The sequence below is a fragment of the Falco punctatus genome (assembly GCF_963210335.1).
Source record: "Falco punctatus genome assembly, chromosome: 7".
Classification (NCBI taxonomy): Eukaryota; Metazoa; Chordata; class Aves; order Falconiformes; family Falconidae; genus Falco; species Falco punctatus.
This window is the reverse complement of record NC_137587.1, coordinates 53513249-53531113: the sequence shown is the minus strand read 5'-3', so window position 1 is coordinate 53531113 and position 17865 is coordinate 53513249. Positions and strand designations below refer to the sequence as shown.

At 40.1% G+C, this 17865-nt stretch overlaps 1 protein-coding gene across 2 annotated transcripts in view; it reads right to left on the bottom strand.

The window, feature by feature from the left end:
• Window positions 1–17865, bottom strand: part of THSD4 (thrombospondin type 1 domain containing 4) — a 320405-nt gene that overhangs the window by 242751 nt on the left and 59789 nt on the right. The gene's annotated exons all lie outside the window — the stretch shown is intronic.

Here is a 17865-nt window from a genome sequence, read left to right as displayed (position 1 = left end):
TAATCCAGATAAACAGTATTAACATCAGGAGACTCCTTTTCTTTAAAACAGGTAACAAACACTATGCTTTCAAGTAACAGTATCAAAAGTACCTGTAGAAAAAACAAATTTGTGGAGTGAAGGGAGCAACAGTTCTACAAAGAAAGCAAGATTTTTATTGAGCTATCATTTTCCTCAGCAAAAACATGACACTTCAAGATAAATTCAATAAATCAGATCCAAATAATTTCCTTTCCACAATAGCTTCACATTTTTCATTATTAATTTTCTGGGCTCAGATTCAACAGAGTTGAAACACTTAACATACACGCTTCCATAACTTATTAAAACCTGGCCTCAGCTTATTCTCATCCTATGCTTCAATACCATATTACTGCTTTTTCTTTTTTATTTCTACATGCCGCTATTACAGTCATTGCATTACTCTGTAGTTTAACTTATGCCTTCAAATGCTGGCTTCAGTGTTCTTGAAATGAAATAGTGGGAAGAGCTTCTTACATAGAGGCATGTGCCTGCGCACGCACACAGGCATATTGAGGCAGGGCAAGTTTTACAGCTAGAAGTAATATCTTTTATCAGGTCACCTGCAATGCAAGCCTTTGGCAGACAACCCTTCTTTAGATGGGAAACAGATTCCAAAAGTAAATACACGTTAAATACTTAATTACTTTGTTCTGCCTATATCCTCACAATACAGCAGTTAAAGAGTACTCTGCGTGCAAGCACAACAAAGGGGAGAGAGCTTGCTAGAAAAGGCAGGGGATTAATTAGAACAATTTCTGTGCTTGGGGAGAACAGACAAGCTTTGGTCACAGGTGCATTTTTTTCAGCTAGCCTTTAGATGATCAAAGTGGCTATTAAAAACTATTCAGGAACAGTAGAAACCACATGAAGAACTGGACTAGAACAACACTATTTTTTTCTATAGAAGACAGATTTCAAGGGAAAACTAGAGACAATACTGTATGAAGCAGCACACCAGAGGTCCCAGAGGAGATCTTGCTTTGCATCCAACCCTCTATATGAAGATGTTTGTAACTGGATCAGTGAGATATCAAAGTCAAGAGATTTCAAGTGGGCTATAAACTGTACCAAAGCCATGCCTGGGGGAAGGTTCATGGACTACTTTATCTTCCCTTTGAATCATGGCAACAAATCTTCTAGAATAAACACTGTTTCTGGCCAAACAGCCATCTGTGCTTTGTTTGCCCACCCTTCTGAGATCTCCAAGTACATGCAAATATTGTTTTCCCCAACAAACCCTCTGATGAAAAAAAGAAAAAGTAAAAATAAAAATAAAAAAGCTTTCCTCCAAATAGGATCATAAGCCACGGAACTCCACTGGAAGGGTGGAACCACAAGCGTTCCTGGTATCAAATGCAGAAAGCAAAGCTGTATTCCCACGACTGAAATCCACAGCCTTCCGTCTGTGACAGAGTAACACAGCAAGGACGATTCGGGCTTCAACACCAACGAACCGACGCTGGGAAGCTTGCATTTGTCATGGAAACCAAGTAGAGCACATATCCTGAAGCTGAAGGGACAGACCCTGAGCTGGCATAAATTAAGTTCACTACATTACGTCTCAGCCGAACGACATCAGTTTGCACCAGCAAAGAACCCAGCCGGAAGGGTTTCTTTTTGGAACACGTTTCCCTTTTTTTTGGCACGCGTTTGCTGACAGTCTATTGTGAGGGTTTGTTGTCTCTTGTTTTTCCTTTGCTGAGCCTTGAGCTCGTGCTCTTGTGTACCAGTATTTCTGGCTCATAAACCATTTCCTGTACACCCCGTTCATACCAACTCCAGACAATGTATGAATAAATAGATCAAAATATTCATTACTGTTGCCAAAAAACAGCGACACCCGCCCCTTCTAACATCATTTTTATATAGCTACAATTTCTGTTTTTAAACTGACTGAAAGTTGCCCACAGGACAGAGGCCCCATTGCTTTCAAGCAGAAAAAAAGACTGACAAATACATTGTGTGGATCAAGCAGGAATCAGAAGAAAAGGCAAACTCAGTAACAACCCTGCTACTTTAAAATCCCAACTCGGCTATCCTTCCTCCATTTCTTCCATCAAAGTTTAATTACAAAATAAAATTGTGAGTAAAAATTGGAGCATGTGACCTGGTCTGCCAAAACTCTTTGCTTTATTCTTTATATAGGCTATACTCGTTTTCATTTTTAAATGTCTTTTAAAAATCTTTTACGAAAGAGTTAACTACAAGGTGCAACTAGTCAAACTTACTACAGTTTATGAATCAGCAAGGCTTAAAAGAGTAATACTATACTCTGCGTATATACTAACTTCTACACACCATTTATTAACCCCACATAAATTCTTAACACACAGCTGAACAAAATGACAGTTTCACACCGCCTGCTTCCGTCCCCCTGAAAATTAAATCTGTGAGCCTTCCTCAGAGGAGCTAAGAATGCCTGGCACTTACTCTTGGCCCCTCTGGCTTTTCAGCACATCTTTCAGGCAGAAAAAACACTGTTATCACTAAAAGGAAAAAGCATGACCCTCTGCAATCCAAAGTGAAACTTTATCACAGGGGTTTCTGTCGATTTGCATTTTTTTATGTATTCCATGAGAGTACAACCTATTTTTACACTTCTATTTAATTATTTCTGTCACAAACACATATAGCTTGACTACAAACCTCCTAAAAGACAGCAGCAAACATCTGAAATAAGATGACAGCCCCAAAGCAAGCTCGTACTTACAGCATCCAACACCTGTACCTTACAGAGTTCATCACTTGCTTCCCAGCTGGCACACTCGGCTGGGAGCTACTGGAAGATGACTGGGGACGAAGCCAGGCTTTCCCCAAGCACTGTCCCCTGCAGGGGGTCACACCAGTTCAGCTCCATCCGAGGGTCTGCCCAGGACAGCATCCCTACACCCTTCCTGGCCCTCTGCCAAAGGAACAGCAATTCTGCTTTAAAAAGTTGGCACATTGTGGCATCTTTACAGAAGAAGAATGTTCCTGTGGCTAAGCCAGAGCACTAGGCTTTAAACAACCTGGATCTCTTTCCAGAATCTCCCTGAGGCTTTCAGAATGAACTTTATTAAAATATTTAACCTTGTTGTGTGATCCTCCCTCCGTTCCCCCTCAGTGACATGAGGGCATGAGGATCGTGCTGCCTGCAAGGGACTTGAAAACAATTTTTTTGAAAACAAAATGTTGACTTTGATTCATTGTTTTGTTAACGACAGATCTGTTATTCTATTTTTTCCTCAAAAACTTAATTTCGCTTTGTGATTACTGAGGGAGTTATCTAAAGGTTTTCATAGAGGTTTTGATATAAAAACAGGATGATCTCTTTGGACACTTATAAAAAAAGAAATAAAATCTCATTTTTAGCGCAGGTCTGTGGAGGCCAGAGCAGCAAAAAATATACTTTGCGTCTACAAAGGCAAATCTCAGATTCTATTGTGTAAAGGCATATATAAATTATCTAGAAAACTATAGTTTATGCCAGGAGAAGGTTTTTTTACTATTCCTTTTTCAGTTGTGCACTATAAAATGAGAAACAGCATTTAGAATCCATAATTATGTATGTTTTTAGAGGATGTCTCTCCTATTTAAAAACCACTGCTTGGAAGACCCAATGCTGTAAGTTAAGCAAGCAGGACTTCACGCAGCTAAGTACCTTCAAAGTGCTGGAGGTTTTCACGCAAGGCAAGACATTTCTAGAACTTCCACTGATGGATTTCGATGTGGCCATTTCAATGAGTATGACATCTTGGCCAGCTTTTCCTCCTGTGCTTTCTGAAGGTGACATTAACAGCAGCAGCACAGCACTACATTGCTGAGGCAGGCAGCGCTTAAGACAAAACATTTTAGAAATATCCTTTTGTGTTCGGGGACCTCAGGCCAAATGTCTTGAAACGGACTGTGCCTGCAGTTGATAGCGACTTTGTACTTCTGAAACAGTTGCTTTATTTATGCCTCCAATTGATCTGAGATATGCAGGTATTAACATACTCTGAGGGACAGAAACACACAGTACTTCTCATCGTGTACCACTACAGCTAAGGCTGTAAAACAAAGAAACCACCCTACTTGCTTTTTAGCTTTTTGGAACCATTTGAAAAGCACAGATTTTTAACAAATCTTGAACACTTGGGCTAATTAATGAAATGTTGGCAAAACGCCAGAAAATTATCAGTCTGCCAGCAGATGTGCACTCATGCTGGATGCATGCCTGCCATTAGCAAAGCTGTTGCAAAGCTGCGCTGAGATAATGCACTTCTGGAAATACATAAATGGGCTGTTTCGATGCTGAAACCACCTCTAAAGGCAATTTAAACATTAACTAAGATTTTTGGCACTGTTTTATTCTTATGACCTACAGTAACTAACTGGCAAACACTTTTTTCCAGAGCCCCATAGCCTTTCTGGGTTCTCCACGTTCAGGCATAATGCATAATTAATATTTTCTGTGTGTGCAATACTATATATTAAATTAAGTCCAAGTAATCTTGTACTGTAGTTTTCACTTCTCAGTGGTTCTATCTAATCATATTAATCCTTTGACATTCCAAAGGATAAACACATCTCACAGAGAAAACAATTGAAATGTTCGTTTCTGAAACAGTAATCTGAGGATTCTTCTCTCAGTTTCAGAACATAGTGGCATGCCCTTGCAATGTGCATAATACAAAAATTCCAGTTCTTTACACAACAATCCACCATCTCTGCAGTGAACTTCTGCTCTGAAGTGCTGGTGTCTTGTTCCTCTTGAATCCTATGGAAGTTCCATGTCCATATCTGAACACAGAATCTGGAATCCTTCAAATTTTAATTCTTCTGCTAAGTCATTTCTCTTTGCATTGCCAAGGGCCATGCATGCCCTCCCCATCAGTGTTACTGAGAATCAAGGCAACCTACTTTTGTCGAGCTGAACACACACAAGAAGACAGCAACAGATCCATTTAAACTACCCGATACTCTTTTTTATTCCCCCAACAGTTCTGATTTTTAAAAACGGTAATGTAACATGAAGACAATTGGCTGCCAGCTAAAAAAAAGAAGTAAGGTATATTAAATGTGACTAGGTATCTGTGGCACAAAATATCAGGCAGATTTTTTATTCAAATGGAATTGATGCTTCTGAAAAATAGAAACATGCCAGAAACTTTGAAATGCAGAATTTTTAAAATTATGTGAAGAACTGCTCTGCAGTAAAAACAGTGCTAGCCAGCTCTCGTTACAGTTCATGACCACAGACAGTACACTATAAATGTCTGGCTTGACATGGAACAAAAATTAACATCTGTGAATGGAGTGGGATCTGGACAAGTTTATGAGGAATGAGCACCTGTATTGTCGAAATCTCGGCACTGCCTCAAGCAATGAATTTACACCTACGTGCCTGTTGCAATGGAGATTAAGCCTAGTTATGACAATCATCATAAACTAGTTTCTTTACTAACCAGACAGAGATCCTGAAGCAGTGCTGAATCTAAGGGAGCAAGTAACACGGGGTTGCAGCCTTTCTCTTTTCCCTCACTGCTTTCAAGGGGCTGCCTGTCATAGATGGAAAAGACCTTAGCTGTGTGCACCATACAAAACCATTACATTTCTGCCCACATCCCATTCAGCTAGCAACAAGCTTGCGTTTGGAACAAGCTGGTGGGTGGCAGAGCTGCACATGGGGGTGTCTGCCTTCCTGAGGTGCTGGCTCCCACTGCCATGGGGAGGGGAACTGCGACCATCTCAGTCTGGAACTTAAGAACCCTTTTGTCCATTAAAAATTTCAGCTTTGCACCAAGAAAGTCCTCTGAATTAAACCAGAAAAGTCTTTGAAGTGTTACCTAAACCTAATCTTTATTATCTTTGTGATGTATCAGACAAATAAGGCATTAATGCATAATGTGGCAAATGCATCTACTACTGCTACTATACTTCTTCCCTTCCATAGCACTTTACAGCTGAAAACACAGTATGTCTAATAATAAGGAAGAAAGATCAACTAAACAAATGGAAAAAGTAGTATTTCTGCTTCACTTTAAATGTTTGTGGCTTTTTTAAATTCTCACTGACAGACCCATCTGATTAGACTGAAAAATCTTGGTTTATTTAAGATTTTCAACAACAACTTGTAAAAGATTCAAGTCCAGCTTTGGTTTTAAATAAAATGTTAGCCAATCATCCATCTCACACAAAGCATCCACACTGATCGAATGGGCACGACTGGTGACATTTGGCACTGTAAGCTTAGGAGGGGCTCACCAAAGAGCTATAGTAGGAAAATTAACAGTACACTTCCTCACTAGTACCAGGAATGTGTCAAGGACACCATCCATTTCTGTTTACTGCTAAAATTTAAAACACCCAACCACATAACTAAAAAAAAACCCCAACAATCTGAGAAACAATAATCAGTTTCTACAACATCTAAATTTAACAATTAGAAAACGGAAGACAGATACTGAAAGCAGACCATGCTGGAACGCAGTATCACCTGGTGTAAAGCGGTATGCAAGTAAGCTATAAGAAGAAGTTATGGTGGTTCACACCTGCCTATGACCTAGCCCTGTTCATAGTCTGTTGCTAGTCTTTATTTGACCCAGCAAAAAACCCAGATGACTATTCACTCATTCCAAAGCTGTTTTTTTTTTCAAAATGCAGTTACCATTTTACTGTCCCAAATTTCTTTTAGTGTCCAGTTCCCTGAGCAAAGAAATCAGTATCGAAGCTGGAGTGCACACGGGATATTCTTTACATGATTCCAATCAAGTACGAAGAACTTGGCTTTCGCAGCAGCAATCATAACTACTTTGTACAACGGCTGTTCTCAGTCTCAGCAGTGCTATCATTTTTCTATATAAATATGCTACATAAAAGAAATCCACCAAATACCAGAATCCCTCCATTCAAATATCTATTTATAGAAACACTACATAATGCTCAAGGTGCTTAAGCTACACACTATTGCCTCATTTAACGGGAAATCAATGAAAAGTTGTTCCCGTTTGACACAACCTGGCACAATGCCTGAAGAATGCCTTAACGTGGAAGCTTTCAGCCTTGTTACAGATCCAGTGTCTCATCTGTCTACATTGTTCAAATTCATCTGAAAAATAGAGCATGCTTCAATAGTCCTCCTCTGAAAATGTGAAGTTTATGTACCAAGGATAGTTGTTTTAATAGAATGGTAGTAGTATTCTCATACTAAAAGAATCAGCCACTCCAAAACCCTTTTTAAAAAGCACCACCACTATCAGCTTTGAAAGTCCCCAAGATAAATGCACACTTGATGCAACTCTAGTGAAATCAATAGAGTTAAAGCAAAGATGACACATCTAGTCCTTGTAGTTTGTAGAAAATTAGGCTAATGTAATAAAACATCTACGCTAGGGTTTCCAGCACTATTTTATTTCATTTTTTAAATACCTTGTTCTTGGAGCAGCCTATTATTTCTGGGGCACAGTCTTTAAGTCACACAGGTTTCACTACTTTACTCTTGCATTCTTACAGCTTCATAAGTATGTGAGAATAATCCTCTACCAGTTTTCTATATGAAAGTCTAATCAATTTAAATGGAAATTCAATTGCATACATTCCATTCAAATGACTGGCCTTTGTGTGGGAGGAGGGACTATTTGAACAGTTCCAGCAGAAAATAAAAGTTTAGGGAAGTTTCTGATTTGTACTACCATGATATTCCACTTCTAAATGAAAAACTCTTATTACAGCAATAATCAAAATATTCTTAGAGAAGGATCTCCATTCTAAGTGACAGCCAGGCAACAGAAATGTTTATGCAGGGTTACACGAGGCAGAAATGTACAGGCACAGATGTACAGATGTTACTATATCTAGGGTGAATTCTGGTCAGTCCTTTGAGAGAATGCATTTTATTCTTTTTCGGGAAAAAAAAAAAAAAAAACACAAAAAAAACCAAAACCAAATAAAAAAACAAAAACAAAAAAAAACCACACCACCAAAGCACACCTACAATGTGGAACTTTTTTTTTCAAAAAAAATTGTTTTTCACAAAAACGGAACAGTTGTAGAGCACCATAAATGTACCTTAAAAATGACTGAGTTTGCAAGAGACAAGTGTAACAAATTACAGCATTAGTTGTATTTTCTAGTTCTTGTTTCCGTCAAAAATTACTTTCTGATACAACACACTTACACTGTTTCTGTAATATAGTCTTTCTTCCCAGGTCATAGTACTTAAAAGAAAAAAAAAAAAGCACCATAAACTAACTAGTAGATAGATTTACCATATTTTATAATGCTTTGGTATAGCTACAGCTGGTAGCACTGTCTGTTTACTTATGAGTTTATCAAACTTTAACCATTCAGACTAAAACTTTCCTCTCCTGGTATCTGTCTTAGTCTCATTTATTTGATGGAAGTACTTCATCCAAGGATGAGTCTGAAGGAAAACAAGAGGATCGATATGTGGTTTTTTCCATGCTCCAAGTAGTCTGAATATTATTTTGTTTTAAATATAAGTGCCTGTTTTATTTTAATAAGTGACATGAAGCCAGGACAGTGGTTCTTTGTCAAGAATGGATCCTCTGCCTTTTTTATGGAAATCTACCCAAAATAACCAGGCCGCATGATTTTTTTTAAAAAATGCTGATAATCATACTTTGTACACATTCAATCAAAACGTGAAGTTTTGCAGCTAAACTACTGGAACGATCTGTTTACAGGAAGAGTGTTCCATATCTGAGGCTAAAAGAGGCTGAGAAGTTTCCCAGCAATTATTGGTACATGCTCCTTGATGTTTAGGGGCAGGGACTAGAGAAGAAAACAAGACCTCTCGCTCTTCTGCTTTTAATAATCCCTTGAGCCTGGTTGCAGGCAGCATGGACAAAGCAAGGAAGTGGTCCAATACAAATACCTGTAGCTAAAATGCATTGTATACATTGGAAAAACTTGGATATATCTTGGGACTAGGATTCAAGAGACGAGACTGGATAAGTGAGTCAGCTGAAGAAGGTCTGCGGAGAAGTGAAACTGGAGAGAAGCTGGGAAACCGATGTAGAAGGTGATTGGAAGCAGAATAGATGGTGAGAAGACATGGAAAATACTAGACAGGGTACTAAGAAAGTGAGAAGTGTGACTGAGCAATAAAATACAGTGGAACAGCTTCTGCTAGTGGAAAGGAGCAGAAACAGGCTGTATTGGGAAGAACAACAGAAACAGCTGTGGTGAGAAAAACATATGAACACCATGGCAAAGCATTTCCATTGCCCTATAGAACTAGTGATGGTAAATTCCTTTTACCACCGTGTACTGGGTTTGCATGGCAAGGTTTTGGTAGTGGGGGGCTACAGAGGTGGCTCCTCTCCCCCATGCCCAGTGGAGCCAACACCAGCTGGCTCCCAGACAGACCCACCGCTGGCCAAGGCCCAGCTCATCAGTGATGGTGGTGTCACCTTGGGGATAGTACATTAAGAAGGGGGGTGGGAAAAAACTGTGCCAGCGAGAGAAGGGAGTGAGACTTTGGGAGAGCAACAACTCTGCAGAGACCAAGGTCAGCGCAGCAGGGGCAGGCGGTGCTCCAGGCACAGAGCGGGGATGCCCCGGCAGCCCGCGGTGAAGGCCATGGTGAGGCAGGCTGTGCCCCCAGCCCGGGGGGTAACGGGGGAGCAGATCCCCCCCAGCCCGGGGAGGGCCCCACGCCGGAGCAGGGGGTGCCCCAAGGGGGCTGGGACCCTGTGGGGCAGCCTGCGCTGGAGCAGCTCCTGGCAGGACCTGTGGCCCCGCGGGGAGGGGAGCCCGGGCTGGGGCGGGTTTGCTGGCCGGGCTTGTGACCCCCCGGGGACCCCACGCTGGAGCAGTCTGTGCCTGCAGGACGGCACCCCCTGGGAGGGACCCGGCTGGAGCAGCGTGTGCAGAACTGCAGCCCATGGAAGGGCTCACGCTGGAGAAGTTCACGGAGGGCTGTCTCCCGTGGGACGGACCCCACGCTGGAGCGGGGGCAGAGTGTGAGGAGCCCTCCCCCTGAGGAAGAAGTGGCAGCAAAAACACGTGATGAATTGATCACAAACCCCATTCCCTGTCCCCCTGTGCCACTTGGAGGGAGAAGGTAGAGAAAATTAGGAATGAAGTTAAGCATGGAAAAAAGGGAGGGATGGAGGGAAGGTGCTTTTAAGTTTTAGTTTTAGTTCTCATTATCCTGCTCTGATTTGAATGGTAATAAGTTAAAACTAATTTCCTCAAGGCAAGTCTGTTTTGCCTGTGACTGTACGTACTGAGTGATCTCCCTGCCCTTATATCAACCCATGAGTTTCCCATTATATTTTCTCTCCGCTGTCCAGTCGAGGAGGGGAGTGACAGAGCAGCTTTGGTGGTCACCTGGCATCCAGCCAGGGTCAACCCACCACACATTGGCTCAGATGCAGTGGCCTGATGAGCAGTTACATGTGACACGATGGCATTCTGTTTTTGTTTGATTTGGTTTTGTTTTAAAACTATAAAGTTACATACAGTAAGTCACAGGGCATTAAAAGGAAGTTTAACCTCAACTTAGAAGAGATTGTCCGTGCAATTACTACGTAATTTGGCTCTTTTTGCCTGTGAGGTCCATTCCCAACTATATGATTACATACTATTTTTTCTGTATGATGACTTATCTAAGTGTGCAGAAGGGACTTGCTTTGGGGATCAATTGGGAACGTTTCATTAGGGGAGTTATTTACATAATCTCTGTCTCATTCACTCTAGATGCTAGCAGGTATACAACGGACATACAGAATAAGGAACATGAAAGATGGACTGCAGTTTCTGGAACTAGCTACTCCACCAGTTTGGGGAGGGAAACGTCACCTATAGCACAATTTGCTTAAACCAACCCCTTCTCCACTTGTGAACTATGTACTTGCTGTTTTGGAGGTCTGCCTGAAAACCTCTTGACCTGATCTGCAGATGAGCTGCCAAATCATAAGTACAGTTTGACCAATGCAGATTTTGCTTTGACTGTTGTCAAGTCAAGAATTTGAAGATAAACAGCCATACCAACCTATCACTAGAAAAAAAAATCTGTTTTATTAATTACACTTGCACGTCTCTATGCATGCAATATGCTGCCTGCAAAGGTGTTATTTCTGGACAGACCCACAGCACACTTGATGAAGTACTAGCAAAGATGAGACAGAGCACTACAGTCTGATTCCCCCACACACATACATGCTTTTTTTTTTTTTTTTTTTTTTAACATCACAACTGCTTTAATTATTTCTGGAGCTTACATTGTTCTGTAGGCAGTTAGAGCTTAACGGATCAAATGCAAAAGTCTGATTTAACTGTTCTGGGCACCACAGGGCATGCAGTGCCAAGTTCATTTTTACTACCTCTGGGGAAGAAGGTTTAGACTACCATCCTTCAACAAAACTATTCTGTGGTTAGGCAAAGGAATACATGCCTGCCAGAGATAATCTTACATTTATGTTTCCTAACTTTCTACATGAGTTTTGGCCATTTGCTGTTTTCAAACCCACAGAACAAAAAACTAGCAATGCTAACAAACTACTACTCCTTCAGCACCCTTAGCTTAACCTTGGCTGCTTCTTCTGCACTTTCTTCTTCCTCCACTAGCCCCAGTTAGTACAAGAGAGGACTAGGATTGTACTGGTGGGTACTTTCACTGCAAATTCCTATAGTCAGGTAATTTATGTTCTGTTCCTGCTATCTGGCTTGAAAATGCACCTTAAACTTGTTCATTGTTACCAGCAGTACTGAACTAACCTTCTAAAAACACCAGGAAAAAATTAGCCCTTTCATGTACCAAAGCAGATGCTGACATCTGACAGTAGGTGTTTTCCACACCTGTAGATAATGGGAATAGTTAACAAATGTCCATAAAAAGCAACATTTTTAAAAAAATTATTTGTAAATTAATTCAAGGGATTTCCTCTGATCAAAGTTTCTAGACATCTGCAGCTTCCTCTGCTTGGAAAACCTGGATGCAATTAAACTATCATATGAAGAAAAAGCAAATTTCTTGTTCAAATTATAGGACTGTTGAATAAATATGAAGTAGAATTTCAGAAAATACTTCTGTCCATATGAATTGACAAAAAGAAACAAAGTCAAGCTGGAATGCCTTAAAATACCTCCCGCAACACTTGTCTATATCGATAAATGACGACTACTCAAATTTACACTACCCTATTAAATAATTCTACGAATATGTCAGGAATGCAACCATCTGATTACAGCTCTGAACTCACAATTTTCATTGATTAGTCTCCTCTCTAAAACTTGGCACAGAGGTTAGGTCTGAACAATGACCAGGCAATGCATCTAAATCACCCAGCAGTCATATTTTATTGCAGAATAACAAAAAAAAGCACTTCATTTCAACAAGCATCCGAATGAAGTTTCTGAATCACCTCACAATGGTTTACGTGCTAATGCTGCTATTCAGAACTGATGAAGTGATCGGATAACTGTGGATCTTTTCCCGGTCTCCTCTCCCCCATGACATATGCATGCCATTTACACTAAGAATCAGAAAGGTAACTTCTCAGACAATTCCAATGGCTACACGAAACCTACCATTTAGCGTTCACTGGGAAGTTAGGAAACATGTTTTAGCCAATTGATATGCATTTGGTTTTGATTTTGAGGCACTCAGAGGAATTATTAACATTTTTATATCATGTTATTACTACACATAAATGCAGGTCTGAATCCGCAGCTATTCTCAGACACAAATTCACTCAACTTCAACCAGTCCATAGACTTCTCCAGCTTCACCACGCAACCCACTTAACAGGCTCAGAACTTCAAAATAAACCTTACAGAAGAAAAATGCAGCTCAATGCTTCCTGCAGTATTGTAAAATACTGAAGTACTACTGTTAACCAAACCCACTGAAGTCCTTCTGTACATTAAAAATCAAGAAAATATATATTGGGAAGTTGACAGAGTCTCTGGAAAATTCTGCCCCCAGTGTACTCAAGCTAAACCCCAAACATACTAATGGTGCTAAATGTATAGGAGTTGGCCAACTCTCACACTAAAATATGGAAACTGTCTACCATGGATAAACACCAAGAACAGGTAAGAGAATTCCCCAACATATTTAGGAACAATAGGATGAAATTCAAGAAAGAAGCTAAAAACTTAGGTTGAAAACTGCAAGAATTATTCAGACAATTTCATAAGAGGAGGGACTGTTACACAGAGACAACTTTAACCATGGCATGCTGTCCTGAGCTACATTCAAAATGGTTTCAGATACTTCATATCTAATGTGAAGATATATATGGCCACATATAGTACAATTGTCTATGGAGTAAACATACGCACAGCCAGCTTAGGCACTCACTACAGATTGTCCAAATGTATGGTGTGAATCTCACTTCTTTTGTAACATTTGAGTGGAAAACATGAGTGAAAGGGTTGATGTCATTCGTTAAAGATCAGTACTCAAACTATAAGCATGTAACAAAGTGCCTCAACCATAAAAAAGTTTGTTCTGCACAACACAAAGCAGAGTTAAGCTGATTTTATTGACTAATTATGGCAATGTTGCCATTTCTTGCCTTTAAAAAAATTACTGTGTAAACTGAGCATTTAAGTTCCTTACTGTGTCCTTTTGATAATGCCCTTGCACATTTTGTAGATTTTTACCACTGATACATACTCTCAACCTTTATTTTCCAGTGTAACATTTCTGCTTTATTGCCTTAAGGTGTTTATTCTATCCCAGGCTGTACTATATTTTATTTATATCTTATGAAATTGTATTTGGAGAAAGACAAAAATCTCATAATTTCTGTGTGATGCAGAAAGTCATCATAAGAACATTATAGATTGCACAGGATCCGCGACCCAGAGAATATCAGCCATGGCTTTAGCCATGTATACAATATCAAATTTTTATCTGCACCTATCTTTTTGGTCTGTGTTTGTATAATTCTTGGCACAACAGAGCATTAGAGCATGCCTCTCAGAGCCCTAGATGCTAAATTGGTTTAAAATAAATGTATTGATCAAAGTAAGTAATTGAATTTTCAATTAAAAACTATAAGCCTCTAGACATCAACATTTTCTGAATTGTATGATTCTGGCCTTATTATGAACATTTTACTACATTAGTAAGTAATGACCATAGTAATAATTAGGGTAAAACAGCTAACTTTTTGTTCTGTCACTGCCACAAGAAGACAGTACACTTCTGGAATAAAACTATCTGAGAGAGCTTCTAAAGTTACCCCAACGTATTTTTCATACAGATTTAAGGCAGACAGTTTCCTGTAATTATTGAAGTTTTAATAAGAATGTCATAAGGCAAAATATTTTGTAATACAGTGTTCACAGTTGTTCAGGGGGGTATCACAAAATGACAGTGCCGAGATACAGAGAAAACTACTGTGGTCCAAAAGATTGATGAAAGCTGTATCTACGTGACTTTTTTGTACACAAGGGACAGTTAACAAACTCGGTAGGACATTGTACAAGCGGCATCTCTGTGCCAGTGCCTGGTAGATTAAGCCCATGCTAGCGACAACACATTCTGAATTAATATTTATAAACTTCTACTGCAATTTTCAAAACAGTCAAAGAAAGGGCAGTACAACCCGAAGTAGTGTAAGCTTTTAATAGCTTTCCTATACGCCCGTGGAATGTCAGACTACCAAACGCACATACAATCCCTCAGTGTTCACAGGGAAAATTCCTCACATAAAGCCACGGTTGAATTTCCTCAGGAAAAGATATGTCATCATAACTCCACTTTCCCACTTATGTCAAACACCTACTCTATACAAATCTAAAAATGAGGATAAATAAACCACACAGTAGCTCTTTGGGAATAAGAAGGGGCTTTTCAGTAAAATAAAAAAAAATCTTAAAAATACATAGTGTTCTATTTGTTTTTACCTCAGTATCTGAGCATCCCAACCACACTGAAGAGTGCACACACCCTTGCAGCACCCCGTATCACTTCTGAAACAACTTGTGTGAGGATTGCATTTTCTGTTCTATATAAAATTAAAACATTTCCACCTCTACATTTGTTAAAACTTGAAACACAGGAAACATTTCATTTCCTATAGGGTGGAAAACTTTTGAAAACGCTTGGGCAGAATGCCAGCAAGCTGGTGAAATGGCCCGAGATCCCAGGTGCCAGGGGAGCCTGCCAATGCCTACTGCCTACGTGCTTAGGTGACAGAAACACACATCAATTTGAAATGGACTCAACACATTCCTGCAGAAGATTTCAATTCTATTTAATTATAGTTCTGTGTCCAAAAAAAACCTTTCAATGGAAAAAATTTAATTCACACCAATCAAAATTAGTATCATCATCATTAATATTCTTTTAGGGAATTATATTAATTTAATGCATCATTATAGAACTGGGGATTGACCCTAAGCCTTTTACCTCAACTCATGTCTTCAACTATAAAACCTCTTTCCATTTCCAAAATTATCCTTCAGATACTTTGCATTCCCTGCTAAGGTGCCATTCTTAAGTGTTCTGCACACAGGAGCACGAATCCAAGTAGAGAACTCTTATGTGGGACCAAAAGCTGGATTTTCCATAGCTGTGCTAACAGATTAGTAGTGTGTATAGCTGAAGAATCAGGATAAAAAACTAGAAGTAATCATTTGTTTTCTGATCCTATCTAGATACTTCTCCAAAACACAACTGACTTCTTGCTAAGTAGCAGTCACATAACGTACTGGGAAAGGCAACATAGTCTAACTGGAGACATGACAGGAATCCATATGAACCAGTGGGCAAGCCAGAAACTGTGAATGAAACTGAACAAGCTCAGCAAAACTTCATCCATAAGTATCCCACTGAGCTCTCAACAATTAGCCTTTCCTGCATTTCAGCTTGGTTTTGGCAAATTCACATACAAGTAAAGGTATAAACTTGGTCAAAACCCTATTTCAATCCATAGCTAAAGACAATTTAGATTTTATATCCATTTTGCGTTGCTCTTCATGGTGAAACTCATATATTTTCTCCACCTATTTTTTCATACTCCTTGATGCACTGTAACTGGCCAAAACCAGTCACGATTTTATTTGACAGGATTTCCAACCAGAGCATTTAAGTGCTCACGATTACTACTATGTGACTTCAGACTCAACTGTCTCGGTGCAACGTGGAAACTGGGAACTGCAGCAGAGGAGAGGTAGCACCCTGTCAGGGCCTGAACTCACCACCAAGGACAACACGGAATCATAGAAGGGTTTGGGTTGGAAGGGACCTTTAAAGATCAGCTAGTCCAGCCCCCCGCCATGGGCAGGGACACCTTTCGCTACACCAGGCTGCTCCCAGCCCCATCCAGCCTGGCCTTGAGCACTTGCAGGGATGGGGCACCCACAGTGTCCAGTGGAGTTGTTCCAGTGTCTCACCACTCTCATCATAAAAAATGTCTTCCTTATGTCCAACTGAAAGCTACCTTCTTTTAGTTTAAAATGGTTGCCCCTTGTCCTGACACTGCAGACCTTGGTGAAAAGTCTCTCTCCATCTTTCTTATAAGCCCCCTTTAAGTACTGAAAGGCTGCAATAAGGTTGCCACATATTAAGGACAGAGACATACTAAGAATTAATGTCTTCACTAATAAGCCATAATTCACTGTACATCTTACAAAAAATATAATAAATCAGATAAAATTGACTTTTAAAAGGGGCAGTCTGTATCACCAAATTTACAGTGCAAAACAAGGAGGCTCGAATGTCCGGAACCCTGAAAGCTTCCTCGTACACGCTGCCCAAGAAACCTCAGCCTGAAGTTAATTTAAAGATCGATTCTCACACATTCACTCACGAAGAGCTAGTGACTTGGCAATGCTTGAGACAAACCATGACGAGAAGTGCTCGGTACACAAATGTTCCGTTTGAGCTGCTTCCTTTGTTCTGGTGACAAACAACACAAACAAGTTTGCACTCAACTTCTCCTTCACCCACACAGCCATGTAATTCCCTTTAATGCAGGGGAAGTAAGGCAGATTCCCTCCTCGCTCCCGCATTTTGGAGGAATACAGGCACATTTGAAGAATCTCACTGTACTGCGGATGGCTTCTGGTTTCAGTTAGCTCTGTCAGTGCTGTTTGTGTGTAAAGGACAGATGTTTACTGCCCGTTTCCTGCTGAAGGAGGTGACAGGCTGCTGGATATTCTGAGGTGACCACGTACAAAGCCTAGATGCAAGGTGCTGAAGAGGGGAAGCCCCTTGTACAGTATGAAAATAGGTTTAATGACCTGCAGAAACACTTGAACAAATACAACCACTTCTGAGGTTCTCCCCAACCAAAACCCACAAGTTTAACTTTTATGAATCAAGCTGTCAGTCATGTAAAATGAGTTCAGCTATTAATGAAAAAAGAATAAATGTACAATAGTGAGGAAATGACCTAATGGACCAAGGCACATTGACTTAATTTGTTATTAATTAACTGCCCTTAGGAGAAACTGCAGAGGGAGTGGCCAAACACCAGGATTACCGTTAACAGAATATTTTCCTCTCAATAAATGAGATTTTCATTTTTGGTATGCTCCAGGAAGAATTAAACAAGAAGAAAGTAAAGAAATAAAAAGATACTGTTCTCTGTACGCTGGCAAGACCGCTGGTATATGTCACTGCTGATAAATTAAATTAAAGCCCACGTGCAGAAGCATTTAATCAGGAAGAACAAGCAGACAAAGTGAAACACTATCAGCCTTGTTTTGCTCTTGTCCTGGCCTTTACACTAAAGCTGTTCTTAGCAACTTCTTTTTTATAATTACATTAATTGCCACATTCCAGGGAGAAAAATAACCTTGAAGAGCAATTACAGCTTCTCTGAGGGTAACAGAAATGTTGCTAAATCGAGAATATCACTACGTGGAGTTCCATGCCTAGGAGGAGCTGCG